The sequence below is a fragment of the Corvus kubaryi genome, unplaced genomic scaffold (assembly GCF_017639235.1).
Source record: "Corvus kubaryi isolate FWS band 111438036 unplaced genomic scaffold, C.kubaryi_AGA036_p1.0 37385, whole genome shotgun sequence".
Classification (NCBI taxonomy): domain Eukaryota; kingdom Metazoa; phylum Chordata; class Aves; order Passeriformes; family Corvidae; genus Corvus; species Corvus kubaryi.
The window spans coordinates 805,656-829,801 of NW_024581127.1; the positions used below are offsets into that span (position 1 = coordinate 805,656).

The following is a 24,146-nucleotide window of genomic DNA, read 5'->3' on the forward strand; positions in this document are numbered from 1 at the left end:
GATTACTTATTATAAAGGCAAAATGCAAAACAAAAAGGGTTTTCAAGAAAAAATCTTCCTTTATCTTGTTTAATCCATGAAGTCCCCATTTTTTAAAGGTAAGTTTTAAAAGGAATTTTTCCATAACTCGCCTTTTAGAAGTTATCTTTTTAAATTTGCCAGAGATAGCAAATAGCCTTAGTGTGCTAACTGGTAAAACACATTGTGATGATTTTCCCTTCAAATACTTTAAAAAAACCCCTGCATGAATACACAATGCAAAAGACCTAAATTTCTTTAGCCCAAATCCAGTTATATCCGGAACTATATAAACAATAAACGGCTTTTTGGTAACTGCAAGAAAAGTTCACCTTTTTTGTCCTATACTGTTAAATTCCCACAATTGGTAATTTAGACAAATATAAGAAATTGAAAGAGGCACTATACTTTAACAGCTGTCCATTTATTTGTTACCCTTGGGATCTATTGAATCTCAACAGCTTTACATACTTCAAGTTTTCTACATGTGGTAAATCCATGTCTGACCTTATTGGTTAATGAATAATAAGGAAACATCATTTTTTCCTTTAAAATTCAAATCTTTTACAAGTTCAACATAACAATATGTTCAGGGCATTAGAATACATTAAGGGTTGTCTTTAGGTGAATGTGTAAAAATATATCCTTATTTTAGTTAAGAACAAAATCTATTGTTTGATGAAAGTATGTCCTAAAATTCATTGTTAAAAAACAACCCTAAATGAAAAATTCAGAAGAGAAAATTTACTAGGATTAAGAAGAATAGGAATAGGATTTTGAATTAGATGTTGGCATTTGGTGTATGTTTCTCAGCATGACAGGCTGGAGGAGCCAGAAGCCAGCTTCATTTTAACCTACCATTGAACAACCAGAAGGTGCCTTGAAATAATGATCAGAAACAAAGCTCCACTCTCTATGTTTGGTTTTAGTGTCCTGCTTCCTTCTAGAGAGCTTTCTGGGCTCTGCAACTTTCTCTGACCAATATCCACTGAGATGTTTCTGATAAACTCAGGAACCCAAAACATAAGCCAACAGACCATTATGTAGAGTATTAGAGTATTTTTGGTAAGTGGATGGTGTCCTCCTGTATTTCCAAAACCTTTCTACTGGGCATTATGTCTTTTTCACACTTTCATTTAACTTCTTTCTCAATAAATCTTACATTTAAATAAAGCACATTCTGGTAGCTCTTCTCTTCCCAGATGTCTCAGACTTTGGGGCTTTTTGAGGACTGTAGCATCTATCAGTCTCTTAATCTCCCTCCCATACCAAGGGCATACTGGTTTCCCATCTTTGGTTGATTATCTTGCCCTGAGGCTGTCCCACCTGGTTAAGAACCATTGAAGTTGGTCTTTGCTGCTCCTGATGTGGATGAAGTATGCCTCAGGTCCTTGAAGCAGATACCTCACCCATGGTAATATCCAGTGACGCAGGAATTTCAGATCAACACCTAGAATCCATAGCTTCTCTGCACACTGTATCAATCTTACATTTATACTTGGTTTCTCAGACTGCATTCTAGTGATTTATAAAACACTAGGGAAATTGGGAGCCATTAAAGAGCTGACACATTACAAGGATACTTCTCGGAAGTTATCACTCAGCTTTGGGCCACAGAGGCCTAACTACAGAAAAATTTCACAATACTTTGGCTGGCTGAACTTAAGATTGCTACAAAGGTCTCCTGAATTAATCAGGTATAGCCAAAATCTCTGACAATCTCAGACAGAAAGCACTGATGTGTATGTGCAAATGAAAACAAAGGCAGAGTACATAGTTTCCATACAAGAAAATCAATTAAACAGTAGTGAATTTTTTTTCTGCCCAGTGAAATCCAGAAAAAAACCAAACCAAAATAAACCAAAACAATCAGAAATCTCAGTGTAAATCCATATTACAACATGCCTTACGACAGAGAAAAGTATAGCAGCAGTGTGCAGAGCTGCCACCAAGAAAAGGTTACAATTGCATTTCTCCCATCGAGGAGACTGCAGATAGCGAGTGAGGGGCAAAATGCTGCTTGTCTACTGAGTTTGGTGGGCACTGGACTGTGATCCTGCAGTCAAGATTATCACCTCTTGTCCTGGAATGTTATGAGTGGACTGTAGGAACACGGACCCTTGTTCCTGTTGGCTTGACCAAAACAGGTTTAGCGTGTGGGTTGCTTGGTAAGCACATGTAAGGGAAAGGCCAAGCCTGTATGCCGCAGTCACTGACCACATCCAGGAAGTGCAGGGCCAGTGGAGTGTCACCTCCCTCTGATGGCTGCACTGACACCTGTCACTCTGTGTGACCAGCAGTCCTGGTGGGCAGGCAGTGTGTTATCCTGTGGCTGGGCTCCAGTAGGCAAGGTCACTGGGCAAGGGAGGCTGTGGGCACCTGGCCACAAATACCCAGCAGGGCCACTCTGGTTGTATGGAGCAGTGGGACGGAAAAGCCAGCAATGCCAGGCTTATCACTACCCAAAAAGCTTTGACAGCTTCACCAAAGGATATCTGTGCCCCTGAACAAAAAGATGAAGTTACATCACACACTACACCACCTTCACGGGTCAAGCACATACCACTTTGGGCATTGCCTTGAACACCAGCCAATGGCAAAACATTACTACTTGCTCCTAAAACTTGAGCCCTAGTATAACTTACCTCAAAGACGTGTCTTTCTTATCTGTAGCTGTACAAGTTGCTCCAGCCACTCTGTCTCCAGACGAAAACGCAGAGAACTCACTGTGGTGGTCAGCAACCTAAGTTTAAGCGTGTAACTTTCAGTCATGGTGAAAACCCATGATTCCCTTGTTCTGCATTTTGCATGTTTTCTCCCAACTGGTTAATGTTTTCTCCTTCCTGTTTTATGTATGAGGTTATGTATATTCATTTCCCTTGTTTAATATGTATCAGTTCTAGAAAGTTCTTTGTTCCTCGAAGCCCCATTGCATCCTTCCCTAAGTCACTCCTATGTAATGTCCCCATTGGCTCCCTTGCTGTCAACCCCACCTGCTTGTCTCTATCCCATTGGCTGTGATCCCTCTCCCCGCCTATCTGTACCCAGTATAAGATCCCTCGACCCTCCTCCCAATTAGGTTCTTCGTCCCTGTCATTGCGCTGGGATAAACCTGCGTGGAGCACATGCAGAGAGTCCCCTCTCTTTCTTCTTTTTCTTCGCCTGCGTGCCTGACAGCGACAGAAGGATACAGCCCCTTCAGGGTGAGGAGCTCTGCCCCTATTTCATTGTGTGCTGGGCACTGAGTGCTGCTTTCCATAGGGGTTTCAGCGTTGACCTCCGGGCTTCTTCGTGTCGGCACGCAAGGGGTAAAACCCCCTTCTGCCAGCTCACAGCTGGAAAACCCCTCACTTACCTGTAAAAACAAAGCAAACTTAAGACAGCTGACAGTCTTAATTAAAATAACCTTTTAAAATTATATATGTTCCTTTTCATAAAAATAAATAATATGACGATTCATTAGTATTGTTCTTAGAAATTAAAGTAACAATTTTGCATGGTTTGGGAGCCTAAAAAGTTGCTGCCGTTTTTTTTCCCAGTTCTTTCTATTTTTTTCTGCAGGATGAAATAAAAATAGTAATAAAATGGAGGGAAAAATAAAATAAGAAAAGATCTCTGTACTTTTAATCTTGTTTTTTGAATGAATAATAAAAAACGCTGAAAGCTGAAAAATGGAATAGATAATGAAATAACACTTTTAGGTTTATAGCTGTTAGATATGGGGGTATTTTTCCTAAGAGTCAGCTGACTTTCTAATTTTTTTATTCAAACCCTATTATGTTTTCTTCACTAGGATTTAAACAACAAAAGAAAAAGGAAGTAAGATGGTTGTTGTCATATAAACAGACACTTAGGAAAACAATGTATCTCCATTCTAGCTGCATTAATATGGTACAGTGCTTTTCCTCTTTACATAATATTTAAAAGGGAAAGTAAAGTTATGTCAGGGATTTTTTTTCCCCCCCCTTGGTATGGAAAAGTGATAACACAGCTGACAAGCACAATTCCACTATATAGTTGATGACAGTCCATTTGATACATATCTCCTTCAAAAATTTCTGTCACAGTCCTTTTATCAAGACGTCAGCCCTTCTATCTCCCTGCTCTGGTGTATTTGCACCTTTTAAAAAAAAGTTCTAACGTATTGCAAAGGGTCCTGTAATGACATTCATATGAACACTAAGAGTATGGTATACAGTCAGAAATAAAAGGAGTGTCCAAAGTGTAAGCCTATTTAATGGTATGCCTGTATAATAGTAGAGTACTTTTATTGTATGTGTTGATGCAGAAAAATTATTACAAGAAAACAAAATGCTGTTGGAATTGAAGTAATTCTATGACGTCTTTTAGACTCCTCTTAGTGGAGCCAGTTCATCCCAATTGGAGAAATTCACTTAAAGAGGCAAGTATCACAGATAAGCTGACAGCAATGGTGATTTACATAACATGGTATAAAAAACTCTGTGTGTGGCAGTCTGGACTAGGGATACACCGATAAGAGGGAATGATTTTGTATTAGTTATGTGAAGAACTTTGAGAGGACCAGCTTTGCAGAAGTGATCTGTAAATCACTAGAACAAGAAGCAAAATTAGCAAGCAGTCTTCCTCAGCTTCATATTTATTTGTTATTTGTTTAATATTTTAGGGAATCCTGAAAACTAACGGACTGATGCACAACAGCTCTCCAAAGTCCTGCTTGAGATGAGTAAACAGCTGTCTGGATATATCTCCTGAGATCTTTCTCTGTTCCTCCTTGCAAAAAGCACGTGTATACTAAGATCAGAATTTCTAAGTGGCTGGAGAACCTAATGGAACTTAGACATTTATCTTTAGTCATTAGGTACTGTCTTTACATTAGACACCCTGCTTGCATCTTTAGGTGTCAAAGTGCTTCTTCAAATGTGAAAATATTTTTGTGAAGGTTTTCGAGGTGCAATTTAGTGAAGTTCAGTGAATACACAAATTGATTTTGAAGCTCATATCTGTGCTGACCAAATTCATCCCATCAATTTTTGTGGAAAAAGAACCAAAAAAGGATATTTTGATATTCATGTAACTTTGAAAAAAGACAAAAATGGGACATCCTATTTGTAGAGTGTTATTTCTTGTTATTGAGCTCTTTTTCAGGTTACTAAAAATCATTCACATAAAAACTAGATGTTAAAATTATTACACATACTCACATGCACACATTTATGGGCACTACTCTGCCGCATACATGTCTATCTCATGTCCCCTGTGATCTTTTGCCAGGGCAGGATAAATCTGTGCTGGTGGCTTATCTCTCAGTGAGTGTCTGATCTGTGTATGTGCAGAAAGTATTTGGCCTTAGGTGCTTGAACATGAATCACTTTTCCCATTGACTTGGTCACCAGTTTATCTGTCCTTCACCGTGAATGAATGGGCATATTTTCAGCTGAAATTAAATGAGCACAGGTACTATGAACCAAGAGAAAGATGTGTTAAAGTGTGTTACTAATTATTTATACACTTCATCAAAGGCTCAGTGCTCTTGCTGTGCAACTTATAATACTTGTCTCGCCATGGCCATATCCATTTTTAACTTTTCCCTTCTTCTTCCATAATAGTCTTTTAGATAAAAAATAATTGGGTACTTAAATATTTCTAAAGCTAGCAATTAAAAAATGCTTTATTGCATAACCAATATATCTTGTGATTAATACATTAGGGGAAAAGAAGACTGGCAAGCAGTTCACAAATTAGAATCCAAATACAAGTACCATGTTTTCTGCATACTCCTTAAAACAGCACAAATCTCTTTACTGTATTATTAAAGTCACTGATGAGACAGTAGAAACATGGTCATTTACTATGAATTCCATGTTCTGTAAATCCCAAGCAGAGGCAAAAATGCATTTAAGCTGAATAAGTCTCTATAACAAAAATCTAAAACAGTTTTCATATCAGGGGAACTAATTCTGTGTCTACAAGGAAGGTAAGGAACTGTTGTACTCTACATGAAGTAGACCCACTCCTTGTGGGTCCCTTCCAACTCCATATATTTTATTATGCTATGATAAACACATTTATTTGTTAGTTTTGAGTCCACCAGTTGTATCATTATACATGCATAGTTATATTCAGCATAAGCTCCTGACCTGTAATGACTGGGTTATTTCAAACTGTTAAGGAACAAAACTTATCCATCAGTGGTCTAAATTGCTATCAGAATGAAAGAGTAATTTGTGATAGGAGAGGATTTTGAGACAAGGTGAACTCACTCTCTCACCTTCTGTAAATTGCGGTGGAGCAATTACAACAGACCTAAATATCTGAGGACACAGTAAGGATTTGTGGGAGATAATTAGTAATATGAAATATTCAGACTACATAATTCCCACTTAAAATACCTCAGGTGGTCTGCAAAACTTTTTGGAAAGGCTAACAGCTGAGGGCAGTTTTCATTTAACCAAGACTGCACTACCCAGGGTTCTGTAAAAGGGCCTTGATATGTAAAAGACTAACCATATTCAGTCTCATGATAAGAATATTCAAATGCACTGCAAAGATGGGGCATGACTCTATATCATAGTTGCAAGAGCACCCAGCAGGTCAAAACTTGAGTCTGACAACTGCTTTCAGGATTACTAATGCATTTTTACCATCTGTGGTACATAATAGATAGGAACTGTCTTTGAAGCCTGGGTTAGACTCCTGTTCCCAGGCCCTATGCCTCCTGACCCTATGACTCTTATTTTCTGTGGAGCAGATTTGGCTGAACAGAAAGGATGGAGTGTGCTCCTCTGCAGTATTTCTCCTCCCTTCAGCACACCCCCAGCAGTAGCTCTATTTAGCTTGATAACATTGCTGGCTGATGACTCTTCAGGCATAGAAGAGGATCAAGCCTGACTGCCTTCCATTTGCTTGGGCATGAATCATAAGGCTGGACTGTGAAAGAAGAGCTAAAATCAGCCCTGCCTCCCCTGATGTTGCATTGCAATTGCAAAAGTCATTTTTTGACTTAAATCAGGTATCTCCCTACCTTCAGGAGGGTAGATGGAAGTACCTCTCCACAGCCCTGAGTAAGCAGAAAACATATCCTTTTGCTTAGAATTTTGAACTGGCAGACTTTGAACACCACACATTACACAATTTGCACATGTATGTGATACTGCATCTTCTCTGCTTAGCTTTATGGGGTGGTTTGGGTTCTGTTCTAACACTCTGCGTCCTCCTGTGCACTGCCTAGAGACCTTAAATGCCTGTTGGGCAGAAAGAATCCAAATACTAGAAAGATAAATCATCTGAGTTAGCAGCCAGAGCCACTGCTGTGCCACATACCCAAGAAGCAGCATATTCCCAACTCTTGTGAATTCACTAGGACTGGCTTCACTTGACTACTTCAAGCACCAGAGGTGGTGCTGTCCTGCATACCTAAACTGTCTGGCTAAGCTGACCCAGCTGGTGCTTTAAGAAAAATAGAGAAGTTGGAGGTAACACTTAGGTTTTTCTTAAAGTGTAAAGAACTCTGAAAAATAACTACCTACCATGCAAAAAGGCTAACTTCTGGCAAACTTGCTCTTTTCCTGCTTAAACCATGCGAAGACTATTGAATTTTCCTCTTTTTTCCTGATTTCCTTATAAAAGGAGGGGGCTTCTTAGCTAGACACACAACTTGGCAGGGTTAGAGTTGAGCTGTGGATATGGCTACGAATTTTCAGAGATAAAATTCTGAGGGGAAAATATTTACGCTAAAAAGGAGTACCCATTAATGCAAATATATCAGGACTTTATTATTTCACAAGAGAAAATTTTTCTGGGTTCATTAGAGGTTTTCATAATGGCTTCAGCTTATTTTCCAAAGGCTCGGCACAGCTTCAGGTGCTGTTTGGAGGAAAGGCAGTGCAATGCCATCAGAAGGACTTCCAGTATGATGAACAAGATTTTGGCAGAATATGCAATGACTCCCGGAACAGCCTCACCAAACATCCTGACACAAAAACATTCTTTCTTGCATTTAAATATGGTTTGGTTTCCTCAGGTATTACTCATCACTTCTTCATGCATGTAGTGATCTTATTTGAAATGATAACATTTACTATAAAACGTTATTTCATCTCGCTAAAATATATGTCAAGGAACTCTTCATATTCAATCATACAAAGTCTTAGGATTATAAATTCAAATACATCGTTTTTATTATTAGAATCTACTTCTCTCTTGAGTACTTAGCAACTATGTGACCCTTTTTTTTTATGACTGGGGAAAAGAGATTGCCACTGGAAACACTCTAAGGAATCGTCTGGACATCATTTTCTTTCAAAGTTTCTTAGTTAAGATATTTAGCGTATTTGATACAGTTAATGAAGAATTAAGCTAGTACTCCTGGCTGTCCACTTAGATTTTTCTTGACTAAAAAACCTTGAGGTAGAAGGTTATGCTAGTAGAAGATGTGGCATGAATTATTTTGACTTGAGTGAATCATTGGTATGAATTCATGGACGGAGTGTGGTATTATGGTCTCCACCTGTCACACCCCTCTGTATCTGCTTGGTATGTTCTAGTTTCATTTCTTGATGTGAGGTAGAAAATAAGAACTATTTCAAAATCCTCTAAGAGAAAGCCAAAGAATTTTCATTGCAATAAAAATTGGATTATGTGAATTAAATTGTACAGATTCAAAATATGGATACCTGTCTGGACTGTCATGAACATAACACTCTCTTGGAACATGATGTGTAAATGAAGAGTTTGCACATGCATATATGTATTTTGTTTGGTTTGAAGTTTTTTATGTAATTGAATGGTTCCCATTTTATGAGTAAAATTTTTTGAATTCTTTGATCTTTAGAGGTCTTTGTGGTTTTGAGATGGGAAACAATTTCCATCTAACTGTAAAGCAGAGTTAAAAATAACTGAAGATCCAGTAATGTTTGGGTTTTTTTGGATTAAAGACTCACATGTAGACAGGTCCAGAGGAAAAATCCAGGCTTTAAATAAAATATTTAAGCATAAGCAATTCTTTATGCTTCTGATTCTTTGTACACGATACCCCGTTAGGCTTCTTGTCTATATCTGAATGACGCAATTTTGAATGCTGGAATATTACCTTACTTCCTGATGACTGAGAGTGAATTTTCAAAGTGATACATGAGATACAAGGGCACAAATCCTGTTAGTAGCTAATGGAATTTTTCTGCACCTCCTGTTTGCCACACTGAGAGACCCAGCCTTGAGATTTTCAATATCGGTATTTGCGCAGAGATGATGTCTTGTAAATACAGACCCTTCTCACTTGGCTGAATGACCTGTGTTTGATGGGTTAAACCCATAATTACTAAATTGAACTTTCAGATATCTAGTGCTGTTTCCTATTCCTATCCTGTTTTCTACTCTTATTCCTCACTCATAAGAAAACAAAACACCTCCATGCATCACCATGAACATCTTCAAAGAAAGTGGGATGCTGACACATCAACTTGAGTAATTTCTAATTTCCCTGGGAAAAGAAACTCGGGCTTTTCATGGATATGCTTACACACATGCTTCCCTCCAAGAATAGAAGTAGTCCTATTCAACTAGGTGGGAGAGGGGAGCATGAATAAATGTGTAGAAAGGAACAGACAGCGTTTCAAACCCTTAAAATATTCCCTGTCATGATAGACCTGATGCACTTTACTAACCTGGTTGCTTACTTTCATTCTGTATCAAATTCTGTCTGTGTGACTCCTGAAGATGCTACAGAAAATTGGCTGAGGCAATTAACTATTATCATCTATGTCTTCAGTGTCATACTTAAACATTTTCTGTTTCTTGTTCTTCTAATTCATGATATTCCTTTTGCCACAGGAATGCGGAATCTCTTATTTCTTGAAAAAACACCACATTACCATAAGACCTTGATGAAATCAAACATGGAGTTCCCAGCACAGGAAGGACATTGACCTGTTGGAATGAGACCAGCGGAGGCCACAAAGGTGATTAGAGGGATGAAGTACCCCTCCTATGAAGACAGGTTGAGAAAATTGGTATTGTTAAGCCTGGAGAAGAGAAGGCTTCAGGGTGACCTAACTGAGGCCTTCCAATACCCAAAGGGAGTTTACAAGAAAGATGCAGAGAGATTTTTGCAAGAGAATTTAGTGACAGGACAAGGAGGAATGGGTTTAAACTGAAAAAGAGTAGGTTTAGAGACACCACAAACAAATTTTTTACTGTGAGGGTGGGGAGGACAGATTGTGCAGAGAAGGTTTGAATATCCCATTCCTGGGGGTATACAAGGCCAGTCTGGGTGGGGCTCTGAGCAAGTTAGTCTCGTGGAAGGTGTCTCTGTCTAAGGCGGGGGAGGGCTGGAGCTAGATGATCTTTAAGGTCCCTCCAAACCCAGGCCCTTCTGTTGATTCTATGAAATAGTTGACATTGTCTAATTCATATTTTAGAGAAAAAAAACCAAACCAGTGTGGTTTTTTTAAAATGTTGAATGGCAAAGACATACTGGGAACATACAATAAAATAAATGAGTCACAGTTATACCTTGAAATATGTGTAGGCAGGCTTCCTTCCCTGAACCTGACCAAGGTTCCAGCTCTTAAAGTTGAAATCAGATTAGTTTACACATTCAGAAATTTCTTATTATTTTTCTGAAGAGCAAAGCATCTTTCTTTAAAGTATTTGCATAGTTATGCTTATTCATAATTTCTTCTTTTGAGGAAAATGCAATTTGTTCTAATTTAATTTGGTTTTAATAGAATAGGGAATTTTTTTTGCAGATAAGATATCTATAATTTCATGTGCACCACTGTGTACACTTTAAAGGAGCTGTTTTGCTCATGCTTTAGAAAATACTTTTTCTAGGAACTGTGAAGTAAAATCTATTCCCTAACAGTAACAAAAAAGTATAATAATATCATGCATAAAACTTGCAACCATAGTGCTTCAGGCAGTGAAATATTTCTTATGGTCAAATCACTGTGGTTGTCACAAACCCTCAATTTTTCAAGGTGGTAAACATTAGGTCACACTTTCCATCAGCAAAATGATGGTGCTGACACATAGAAAGTATTCCCAAAATGATTCAGCCAATCAGTGGCAATACCACTTGAGATCTCCTGATCCTGAACCATTAGCTCATCCTGACTCGACCAAATTTCCCTAAGGTAAAAAAAAAAAAAATTAAAGGAAAGAAGTTGTTGTATTCTTTCTGAGTGTCTTCCTAGGAAAGTAATGAAGTAAAATGACTGCTGTGAAAATTTTCTCCATATTTTCACTCAATTCTTTAAGGATATTTGCTGGTAGCTTAACTTCTTGTGACTTCTTTTTCCTCCAAGGTTTGAGGTGGTGCTGAAAACATAGAAAAGGAGGGAGCAGGTTGCAAGCAGATTAGAGTAATTCCTTGAACCTGTGCCTCTAATTACAATGAAAAATGGAAATATTGAATAATTTTGCCTAATTTGTCTGGCAACTAGGTGCTCTGGAATTACATGTGATTGCAGATGTTGGTGATGATCACCTAAAAGGAAACAAAAAAACCACAGAGATTTTGGGGAAGTTAAAAACCTATCGGATATTTTCTTATGAATCTCAACTTAAGAATGAATTCATTTAAACTCTTAAAAAGGCTGATCTGAATAAAAGAAAAATAATTGGGGAAAATGGGTTCAAACACTATAAAAGGTTTCTGATCAGTCCTGTTCAGTTCTGAGGTCTCAACCAAATAACCAGAGACTGTTTCATGGTTAGACATCCTACAATTATTGCATACCTTGTCAGAGTTCCCCTTGATATCAGTACCTCAAAGTTTCAGGCTGAACTCTGTCTCTTTGGGCACAAATTTATGGTGATCACAAGTAACTCCTCTGAACTTCAGTTAAAGGATTATAATGGTTTAAAAAGAGTGTTTCTCTGAAGAAGAACCAAGGTCCTTGAATAATTATTTGACTGCAAAGTAGAAACGAATCATCTGCCCAAATTCCACAGCATAATACCAGAGGAGGTATAATTTGAACCACTGTTTAAAATGTGGCTTCTTTCATGTACCATTCAAAAGACTTTGGAGTGGCCTAAAAATTACTTTTTTAAACTTAGATTATAAGATTTTGGTCTTCAGTGAGTAATAATAAATTATTATGAAGATTTTCACTGGTATAAGAGAATAATTCTTGTTTCACTGGACACCTTGGTTGTTCTACAATGACCCAGGCGAGTGCTCCTTTCAGGAGCTGTGCAGTGCCTTGTGTGATTTAAGACATACCACAGCAGCATGAATTGGGAGGTTTGGGAGCATGGCACAACATGGAGACACCACTGCCAGCTGAATAAAAAGCAGACTCGATTATTGTTGACAGATGATTTTATTATGCAGATGGCAGATTAGCTTAATAAGGAACTGTTGTAACAGAAAGTGCCACTTTTTTAACCAGGACAAGTCCCAAACCAGCAGATAATCTGGCTATAACTGCTTCCTAAATCTTTAGTCTGAAAATTCTGTGTGCCTGTCCAAAAGGGCTGAGATTCTTTAAAAGTTTCAGCTAGGTTTCAATGTCCCCCAGAGCATCTCTCTCTTTAACCATATTCCAAACACGCTTAGGTTGCAAATGTGCTGTATGATTAGTTTAAGAAGGAGTTGAAATTTAAATATTTTACCATTTGAGTGATAATTAGAGTAAAACAAATGACAGTGTTTCTTTGTGCATTGATACCTGCTTTGACACCAGACTTGTTATGTCATATCTACAGAAAGCAATTTTTCAAAGGGCTTTGACTCATAAATTGTGGACTTACAGTTGTGCTCCAAAAGGCAGGTCCTCTCTTTCTAAAGGGCACACAGATATCAGATCCCAGCTATGTGGTGAACTCAGGAAAAGTGCAAGAATGATCCTTGACTGTAATCAGATTTTCCGTGTTTTCTGGTATCGTCATGTGACAATAACAAAATCAATATTTTAAGAAAGTGCATCTTAAATCTCTTCCAGAACATCAAAATCAAAACAAAGGACAGGATCCATAAAGTCAAATAAAAAAGGCAAAGTGAAAGAAACATGTCAAAACTGTAGTTTTCCCAAATCATCTGCTGAAGGTGTAAATTGCCAGTCTGACACAACTGCTAGTCTCAGCTCCTCTGGTTAACAGTCATTTTAATCATAAAAATAGCTCTTCAAATGAATAAGAAAGATGGAGTATATATTCTGAAATTTCACAGCCCCAAAAATAATCTGTGACCCCTAAGAATATAAGAAATATTTTCATTTAAATGTTATTAAGTGCCAATAGGGTGGTAAAAATGTACTTGTGAAGTGCTGGAAGAATACTTTTTGACTTATTCTATGGATTTTTTTGTTAAACCAGTCTTGACAGGAAGATATATTTTAAATTCTAGGGAAACATTTTAAGAGCAGGGTTAGTTATAACTTGAACTGACTGCCCAAGGTGGCTGCACTTTTAGGAAGAGACAGGCTTAGTAAAGTTAGTCTTCTCATATGTAGAAGTATTGAGTACAAAAATCCCAAAGTCTTTCTTGCTATGAATTCTTCTAACTATTGCTATTGAAAAATGGTGGAAAATTATCAGACGTTTCCAAAGAACAAATTTATTCAGGTAAATGTTGTACAGTTTACACAGATGGAAGACTTGATTTTCTTTTTTTTTTTTTTCTTTTTTTAAGAGCTTCAAGATGTCCCTCTGAGAAACAGACATTTTCTTGTGCACCCTAGAATTGTGCTTAGCTGAGGTTCTCCATCCTGCGGGGGAAGTGCTCATGTATGATGATTATGATGCTAGCCAGCAGGAACTTGTGCAAGCACATTATACTCTCAGAATTAGTCTGGGTTGTTGGAGGTTGTGATGGATGAGGTTTTTTAGAAGCTTTATTTTAAAACTGTGCTCACTGTGTTTAGTCTGTGCTCATGAGGCTGGATAGGAAAAAATAAAAGATTGTATTTTGCTGAAGATCATATTTAAAGAAGAACAAAATTCTCAAACAAGTTCTACTTTGCCTATTATAATGGTAGGAGAATCCATCTTGGCTTTGATATGGCTCATTTGAAAAAATAAATAGATGGTTTTCCCTGGAGATCAAGTCAATATACATTTTCCTTTAGCTGGACAATAAAAAAAAGTCATGCTATGAGAGTTATAGTTTTCCTAATTTTCCACAGTCCTGGCAGATATTGATTGTGCACATATCAATATTTACATGAATGTAATCAAAAAAATGTAGTAGCTGAATAATATTTCTTACTGAAAATGTCCCCTGTATATGTTATTTGAAGTATGTGAATTGCTTTTATGATTAATCTGACCACAACAATTCTTGCTGTGTAGCTCTGTGAAGAGTGAAACATGGCTCGTGAGGTGAAAAAAAATGAATCCAGGATTAAAAATCCAGGACAACTCTGTAGGAAAACCCCATCCTCATCCATACAGCAGTAGGACCGTCAGTCAACCCCCAGCAGTCCAAAGTGTCTGTGCGGAGTGTGCTTTGTGAGGAAAGCGCGGTGTGCTGCCAAGTGAGTAACACTGCTGCAGAGCAGGCACACCTCTGTTGTGGAAGTACCCTGAGATGGTCCCTGGGCCTGTTCTCCCTCATTCTAATGCCTGTGGTAGAATTCTAACAATGAGAGGTCGAAATTTCTACTGTTTGGGTTAGCTTCCTAAATAACAGCCTTATGTTCTGACTCTCAGATCAGTATTTCTGAACAGTCAGTGGGTCTTTTACAAAACTACTGATCCTAGGTTCAAGTAGTTTCATGGACACAAAGCTTTTACTTTATAAGTTTCCAGCTTTCCAGGTGCTATAAAGAAAAGCAAATTGCATCTAGAAGTTCAAAAAATCCACAAGGCGAGAAATCCTTTGTTTACACCATTTTTTTCTGCTTGCAATGTTATATGTTAGAAATACACTCTTATTCAGAAAATTCATATGCAGAGTAGCTGTGGCTGTAGTCAATATTATAAAAGCTCACAAATGTCTTTGAATATCAGTCTAACTCCTTTTCATACAGGCCTGTCAGTCAATGGACTGTAAACATGCATACTGGTTTCATGAAGAACATGTCTTATGCGTCTTTAATGTTTTGCAGAAATGAGAACATCTCCAAGTATTTTTCATGTCACTTTTGCTGTGATGATCAGTAAACACCCTTCAAGAAACCTGCAAATGTTTCAAAAAAATAAAGACTATTTTTCATCACAAACTGTAATTACTTTAATTACAGGATAATTATATAAATAATGTGTTTGAACATAGCTTTCATTTTTTTCTTTGTTTTCTAAATATTTTCATCTTTCTATATTTTCTGATGGGTAAACAGGAAACATTCATGTTTAGACAAAGAGCCGGTGAACTGCTTCCATTCTTGACCTTGACTTTCAATGATCCATATACCACCTAGCCTGTTAGATGTGCAAATGTCACATACAGTGAAAGCCACAGTCCTTTAACATCGTTATACAGAGTAAATTCACTTGCACGGCACGTAAGTGGATAAATCCACAGGTTTAGTTCACAGACCTAATAGTGATTGATAAGTGAACTCCAAATGATCGAAAGCAGAAATAGATAAACTTTGTTTACCTGCATTTAGCTGCAACTATCCTATGAGCTCAATGTACAACAGGAATTATATATACTGCTGTTTCAAGCTGTCCTGTGTAATACAGTAAATCCTCACATGCCTCTAATACAGTGATGCCAGAATTCCCTGCAATCAGTTCCCACTGATATTCAAATTGCTTGTATTCTCCAAGATTTTGAAATGGGCTCTCAGATTGGTTGTTCTGAAAAATCAAACTATCTGTGTAGTATGCTCAATATCAATGTGCTTTCCTAGAAAATTAAAAAATTCTGACCAATGTTAAGAAACATGAATTTTTTTTTTCTAATAAATGAATTAAGCCTGCTAGTGATTAAATGTTCACACTACTAGAATAGGTATAGGACAGTCCTCATGTTATCTTATTCTTTAATGGCATCAAAAATATTTTATAACATAATTGCAAACTGTATATGTATATATGTTGGTCCTAATTTCTGAACTGAGAAAATACAATTTTGCTACTGCTGTCAATATCCATATGAGTTATAGGTATATAAGCTTCTGGACACATTTTTTGTGAACTCAATTCTGTCCTAGATGCAAAGCTTGCACTGGGGTAATGTCATTGAAAGTCTTTTATATATATGTGTGTATATATTGGCAGGGAAGTCATTGCCAAATGGATAAAGTCACAAGTCACATTCAAAGGGAAAAGATTCTGGCTCCAATTCTGAGCCATAAATGATGGCTTATTGCTTATTACCTATGTTTGGGAATCTTAACACCAAAACATATTCCTTGCTACAATCTGTTTTATTAACACATTTTCAGATTCACAGGGGCTTCTGCACAGTCGCACCAATGCAAGTTTCTGCAAATCTCTGTGGAGATCACAGTTAGATCCCACAGTGACAAATCTTTAATGTCTTTAATCTTTAGAACTGACAGCAGACCTCAAGCCAGTCTTCCTTTACTGCTCAAACGAGGGACTTCTTTACTTGTGAATGGAAGCATTTTTATGGAGAAAAGACTGTCATACTCCAGGCATGCTTTTGCAGTTCATTTGCATGTGTCCTCTTGCTAAGACCTTAAAACTTGAATGCAATCAGAGTGATTTTCCTTACTTTTAATTTTAGGGAAACATGGAAAAATGCAGAACGGATCAAGCAGGAGACTTCCTTGGCCTTTTGGAACATGCCCAGCTACTGAAGGCACTGGCTTATACTATGTGGCATAGCTGGCATGAAGAAATATTTACAGTTTATGCAGCAAAGAAGACAATCACCCATGGCCTCCTGCAGCTCTGAATGTACAGCTAGCCATGCTTCAGTACAGTACACTCCTGTATTCCCACTAACGTACGGGACAAAACAAAGAACAAACCCATTGGAACAGCAGCAAGAATCTCTTCAGTAGCTGAGATCTCTTAATTTGTGAGTAGAAAGTGCAGAGAAACAAATATCACAAGAATGGAACTAAGACAAGATAGACCTATTTATATTTAATTGGACTTTGTAGACTTCCGTGGCCTGATCACAGTGACATGGTGTGTAAACAATAAAATTTCACTGGATTAAAAGGAGGATCTCTTCTATCTGGGGTTAGCCAGCAAAAGGTCTGAAATCACCAGATTGTACCACTATTTATTGGGAAAATTCTTATTCTAAACATCCGAGTTTATCCCTTCAGGCACAGTTAGGCCATATGTAGTCATAGCATTTCTAATTTTGCTTGGAGCATAAATATGAGGCTCAAAAATTGAAAGAGAGTTCTTATACTTCCTTAAAAATTATGTTTTAGCATATAATGAGCAAGTGTTCCCATGTATGACCATTAGGTACTTATTTCCTCTGAAAGCCAATGGTCATGGATTTTCTTATCATAAAATGTGTACTTTCATTTCTGCTCTTGCTCTTTGTATTCACCTCTCCATTGTTAAACAATTAAGTAGTAGAAGCTGTTAATATTATGTTAAAAAATTCATCCTATTTCACGGGTTTTTTCCAGTCTTGTTACACTATTTTCATGTGAAAACATGCATGAAAACACTTAGCAAAACAAAAGACATGCAAAATATCAGAAGTAGGACATTTGTAGATAATCTTCGAAACCAATTGCCATATGAATTAAAGAATTAAAACCACCAACACGTTGTAGCTTCTAAGAGTTTTTTTCTTGTATATATATGGACATTTGTTCTGCTTTAAAGGATGTATGTGTATGAAGCATTTCTCAATGAAAAGCATCAAAATCATGCATGAAAGGTCACTCTGAGCTCTCTTAAATGCATGGTATCATCTGCTACATGAAATTAGGAAAGCTAGAAGAATAAGCCGTTTCCTTTAATGGGAAAAATTGGCAATTTCTCCAACAAATAGCTCTGCATGATGGCAGTAGAGCTCAGAGAGGGGGGAAAATTGAGGGGAATTACACTGCAGAAGCAACATCTTCTCCAACTCCTATGGAAAAGAGCTATTCATTAGACCAGTTATTCTCACTGGGTCTGATGTGTATATCCATGCCAAGGATTTTTTTTTTCCTTCAGATTTAGGTAACAGGAGAATTGTTTATGATTTATAAGCCTTCACTTAGTATTACTGTCCTTTTTTTTTTCTTTAAGGGACACTTACTACATTGTAAAGGTAGTGTAGCAAGCAGTATATGTGGTTTATAGCTGAAAAAAAATATTGTGCTCTTAGTTTGTTCTTTGATGTTCAAAAAGCTACTTAAAAATATCAGTATTGTTCTGAAAAATATGTTTAATAAATTATTGGGTGTTCACATAATGTATGACAATAATGCTGTATATTCACATGTAAAGCAAAAGGCTTTTCATCAGGATATTAGTAGACATCATGCAATGATAACAGCAGGTGTTCTCTTCCTCCGGCCCAAAATTTGATTATGTTTATGGCCTCTCATACCTACAGATCTCCAGATGTGACCAAAAAATACGAATTCTCTTTCTGGCCATTATCTGTTTAGGCAACGCTAAAAGCTCTTGGCTTTTCCTATTCCAGCAATTCTGAGTTAACTAGACCTCCTGGCCCAAGAAAAATACCATCTCTGGATTTATCAGTTGGAAGAGGAATCTCAGAACATCTTGATGTAGCTGTTCTAGGAAAGGAACTGCACAATGTATCATGATCAGCTTTCTCAGGAAAACAAATAAATATAACTGGTTGAAACCATATCTTCCACTGTCATTTTTAATTAATGGAATTGCATCTAATTCAAACTGAGGCTCCAAAAATTACATAATTCAGTGATGATGGTAAGGTCTTGGAGAGCTCCAAGATAAATCCTGTATCTTTATATTTTGCGCAGTCTTTTCAGAACATCTTTAAATTTAACCACTTTCTTTTCAGATGCAATATATAATTTGGCCATGACTTACTGGAGCCTGATTTGGAGTAGATAATCCATTCAACATATTAATACATTGTATAATGGAACTACCTTAATGCAGAGAATTCTGGTCTTTCAAAATGGTGATGCATAGAGTGCTGAAATATAGTTAAAGGGTAGTAAAATTATTATTTAGTTTGAATTCATACAAAAATGGTCAATTTAAATGTGTGACTAGAACTATGATATGGGGTCACGTTCTCAGCCCCAGAAATATCATCATTCAATCAACAAAATGGAGTTTCTGCTAAAATAGTATAAAAAAATGCCAAAAGGTGAGTGAGACCCAAGACAAGACCATGGAAACAAGAAGGTACAGCTTCTTACAGAGCAAACAAGACAAGGAAGCATTAACAAGCAAGTGGTTCTAATAAAATACATAGGGGTGTTAATCCTTATCTCACAAAAGAGTGGCAAATCCACAGCCAACTGTAGACTGCCCAGTTCATTCTGATAAGGCATGCAGAAGTAGTGTTCAAAGAAAGGGAATTATAACACTTACATTTAGTATTTTATGTCAAAATACTCATTTACTACTGCTATTACGACACTCAAATTAAATTGACTTTTGGTTCATGACTCATTCACAAACCCCTCTTGATTGGTGTCAATACAGGAGTATTTTATTTCTTTGATAACTGGTTTAGCTGAATGATTTTTAGTCACTCTGCTGTTCAGGAACTGCTCATTTTGATTAATCATTATTTGTGGGATGTTGTTGGTCATACAGTATATTTTCTGCTTCTTGATTAGCTGACTGAAACTTTAACAAAAGATAATGAGTTATGACTAACAAATTATGAACAGTGAGTAATGAACAACACATTCCAGGTACAAATTTGGACAATATTACAGAATCACAGACCATGTTTTGAATACTGTGAGTACTGGGCAACAAATATTTGGAAATATCTTCTGTTATGGTGGTAAGAGCAGCAGTAAATCTAGGGTCAGTCATTTGTGACTGAATTGCAAGTGTATTTCTTGCATCATTCCAACAACTCTTAACTCTGAAGAAGATACATAAACTAATGCAACCTCTTTAAAGAGGAGCTCAAATTGGAAGTGTTTCTAAATAAACTGCTGAGTGTCCTTCTTAGTTGGTTCTTTTACATCTAAAGTCTCCCATAATTATTCATTTTCAAGACTCAATAAAAAGTAAATCTCCACCTGTGAATAACATCAAAATCATATTTTTTTAAATTACGCATAACCCACTAGTTTTTAACAAAGGTTGCAGCTTCTGTATGGGCTTTAGTCTTCTCAGATTATATTGGTGACATTCTGGTATGTTTGCAATAAATACAGAATAAAGAGCTCTTTTTGCTACAGTAGTTAGCTGCTTGCAAAATCTAATTAAGGCTTCATACTCCTTAACCACTAACATTATTCATTTAATAAGCACTAAATTAGGCAGACATATGTGTCATATATTATCAGGAAATCAAGCATAGAAGGTCGGGACTTTTATGACTTTCTGTGACGTTTGAGTTACAAGACTGAATCCCATACACTCTATTATCTTTCCCTTGTTTTTTAGGGGCAAACAAATCTAAGAGATTCTAAATAAACTTTTTGGGGTGCCCTGTGTCAAGGCTGAAATAAGAGAGTGATTAACTTTCACTGAAAGCAAAACTAACTTGAGCATTGTGGTCCCTTGAAGAACCAACCAGAGAAACAGATGAAGAACTTGCTGCAGTTTCACCAAACCCATTAACAGGTAGTGAAATTCCTTCTATTCCTACCTAGTCATCATGAAAGATGCGATACCTGTATTTCTGCACTTTTTTAAATTTTACCCCATGGATGCTGCTCTGCAATCTAGCTAAGTCAGAAGGAACTTTGAGGCATGCATAGAGAAATTTCTCTCATTGGAGTGGGAGCTGCAGTGTTCATTTATTTAGGAGGTGAATTTGGATACCACTATTGGAAGAGTGAAGTCAGAATTTAAAACAAACCCTTCCAATGGCTGAGTTTGTTGTGCTGGGCTTTGTTTAGTCAGGTGCTCTTCTCTTTCTCTGATGTTTAAAATGGTTCCTAGAAAGATAAATCCATTTCTCTTTTCATATAAAAAGTTAACAGAAACACCAGATAACTTGCAGAGACTTCAAAGGAAAATGATAAAAAATGCTTTGCAGACATAGAAGAAAACAATCCTCAGCACTCTTCATCCTCTCCTCATTTCCTCAGCTCCACAATGAACAGTTATACTTAAGCAAATTTGGCTGAAAAAGCCCAACTGAATCTTCAGAAAGCATTTTGTGTTCAATTCAGTGCTGGAAAAAATAAGAGTGGACATTTTTCTAATTGCAGCATCAAAGTGAGTATCCTACTGTTTCTGAAATGTAACCCTGGAATTCAATGACTATAAATACAAGTGGTAAAACACTCTTACTTTGAAAGCAGAATTGAATGGGGTTTTCTTTATCTAATTTAAAAATAATAATTATTTTTGATATAACCATGCAGTTGCCAAACAAGGAAAATTAAAATCTAGCATGCTGCATTATTTCTGTGTTTAACCGAATCACCTGCCTCACTTGTATCTCTCATTATAGAATTTATCATTCAGTTTCTAAGGCTCAATTCCATATCATGGCAAGTATTTTGCATTTTTCAGCAAGGTACAGTTAGTGGTGCATTTTTAAAGTGGTCCAAGGGTCACACTCTTCAGCCAGCATAAAGGAATCAACTCTTAAGATGACACAGTGGGGAAAAAATGAGTAAAATTATTCTATGACTCAAAATGTGACTTGGGTTAACCAGTCTTTTTAAACATTAAGTTTCTGTTTGCAAGCAGGAACAAAGAATTTCAGAAAGCAAAGTGGGACATCTAATGTAGCTCCTCAGTAAAGAGAAATCACTCTGATTTTGGAGCCATTTTATGTTCTGAGGCTCATCCATTTTTTGCACATAGCCTGGGTGTTCTCCCCACTCCCAGAAACTTTCTTTTCTAAATTGTCTTAGGGCCAAAGGCCTGTAGGTGGGGACAAAGCAGATAATGACAGTTCTTTTTCCTTACATCTTTTAGTAAATCTGAAATTTAAAATTATACTCATTATCCTTTGCTTTTATTTTCCGAGCTGTGCTCCTCTTTTCTCGGACCCTCACACAGATCCAGTCACCCAAGAGGAGCAGGAATGTCTAAGAAAAAATCCTGAGAAAGCACAAGCAACGATTTTTTCCTTCACTCTGCAAAAAGGTGCTCTTCTCTGGCAAACTCTGCCAGCAGTCAAGAGAGGTCTCTGACTAGGTCTGTGTGCTATTTATGTGGTGGGTTGACCATGGCTAGACAACAGGTGCCCACGAAGCCACTCTACCTCTCCCCCTTCCCAGCTGAACAGAGCAGAGAAAATAAGATGAAAAATGACTTGTAAATTGAGATAGGATAGTTTACTAAAGCAAAAGCCAAAGTTCGCATACACAAGCAAAGAGAAAAACTAATAATTTTATTCTCTACTTCCCATTAGCAAGTGATGTCCAGCCACTTCCCAGAAGGCAGGGCTTCAGCACACCTGGAGGCTGCTCCAGAAGGCAAACATTGTAAATAATGAATGCCCCCTGCCTTTCTCCTCCTCTCCTTTCCTGTTACGTTTGAGCTGATGTCATATAGCATGGACTATTCCTTTGGTTAATTTGGGTCAGCTGGCCTAGTTGTGTCCCTGCCCAGGATCTTGTCCAACCCCATCCTGCTGGTGGGGTGCAGAAGGGTGAGCAAACACCACTGATGCTGTGCCAGTGCTGCTCAGCAGTAGCCAAAACACTGCTGTGTTATCAGCACCTTCCCAGCTACCAATGCAAAGCACAGCTCTGTGAGGGCTGCTGGGGGAAAATGAACTCCATCTCAGCCAGACCCAAAAAAATGCAAAGTGGTGCTGCTGAATAGCTTCAAAATAGATAAATCATAGCTGTTCATACAGCTCTGCCTGGTGTCCCCCATGGAAAGGAAGGTGCTAATTGCTCAAATGGAGGAACTGTCTACTGCAATATGCTTTGCAAAGAGGAGATGTAGAAGAAAGGGGGTATAGCTGGAACTCACAACCATATGTTTTGAAGAAGCCAGAGGACAAAACCAGTGAAAAAGTAACCCAAATATGACTTTGCTACAGCAAAAATCCACTCTGCATCCCTAGTATTTCTCCCTTCTGTCTCTCTTCAGACATTTGCTGAGTTTTGCCTCATTTTTAGGATGCCAACAAGAATTTTCCCATACAGAACAGTAATGATGCCCCATTTTATTAATCTAATTACTTAATTAAATTAAGATGTGATCCTTACACCTGCCAATACATTGTCTTTATGGTACAGCCGCCCACAGAGTCTCACAGGGCCCTACATACATAATTTACATTGACAGCAATGGTCGTTACCTGCTCAAATGTCTCACAGATTAATGGAAACTAGATTCCTGCATGTGTCAGCAAGCTCCTCCAAAATTCTGGTTTCCAGTGACCCAAGGACCCTTGGAGCTCTGGCCACTTGTGGAGCAGCTTTTGCAATGTGCCAGTGCTGGTGGCCCTTTCTGACATACGTAGACCTGTGAATGTAGAAGTAATTTCAGCTGCTTTGCTTCTCTTTCATTAGCTTTCCATGTATAAATTTGTAAATAATACATGTACATACATTTGATAACACGTTTACATGCATATTTACATATTTACATCTCTGATCATACATTCATGCATGGGCATGTGTTTACATATATATATATGAACCCACACATTATATATTCACAGTCACTGTGACCATTAGCTTAGTTCAAAGAATGAAACCTTCACTGATATTCTGGTCTAACTCTCCTAATGACATATTCATGGAAAACCGAGTAAAGAAATCAATCACTAAGCCATGACTTACATTTAAATACACATTTCTTTGTATCTTCTTTAAAACTGATTTTTTTTTTTTTTTAAACCTTGATATAAATATCACCTTGTTGCACTGCCTTGGTTATCAGTGTGTACTGAACTTGCTGAACATAAGTCATATTGGCAGTACTGAGTGTGTTTCCTCCCATGTGTTTTATATAATATGGAGTCCTGGGCCTGACAAATATTTGAGCTGGAGACCATCTAGCAATTTCAGATATTTCAGATTGTCATAGGTTAGCAAGCATAGTCCCGGAAGGGACGTCCTTGCTAAGGGGTGCTTACAGTTTCCTCTGGGAACTGATAGAACCTATCAGCTGGCCAGTTTGAATATGGACAATTCTCTAAGCCACTTAAAGTT

The 24,146-nt window shown here is 37.4% G+C and overlaps 1 long non-coding RNA gene across 1 annotated transcript; it reads left to right on the forward strand.

Moving 5' to 3' along the window:
• Window positions 1–3,115: 3,115 nt before the first annotated feature.
• On the forward strand, window positions 3,116–18,700 carry LOC121668528. Its single transcript, XR_006017429.1, has 4 exons — window positions 3,116–3,221; window positions 4,664–4,858; window positions 9,829–9,956; window positions 16,646–18,700. It is a non-coding gene; the product is annotated as an uncharacterized LOC121668528 (long non-coding RNA).
• Window positions 18,701–24,146: the final 5,446 nt, after the last annotated feature.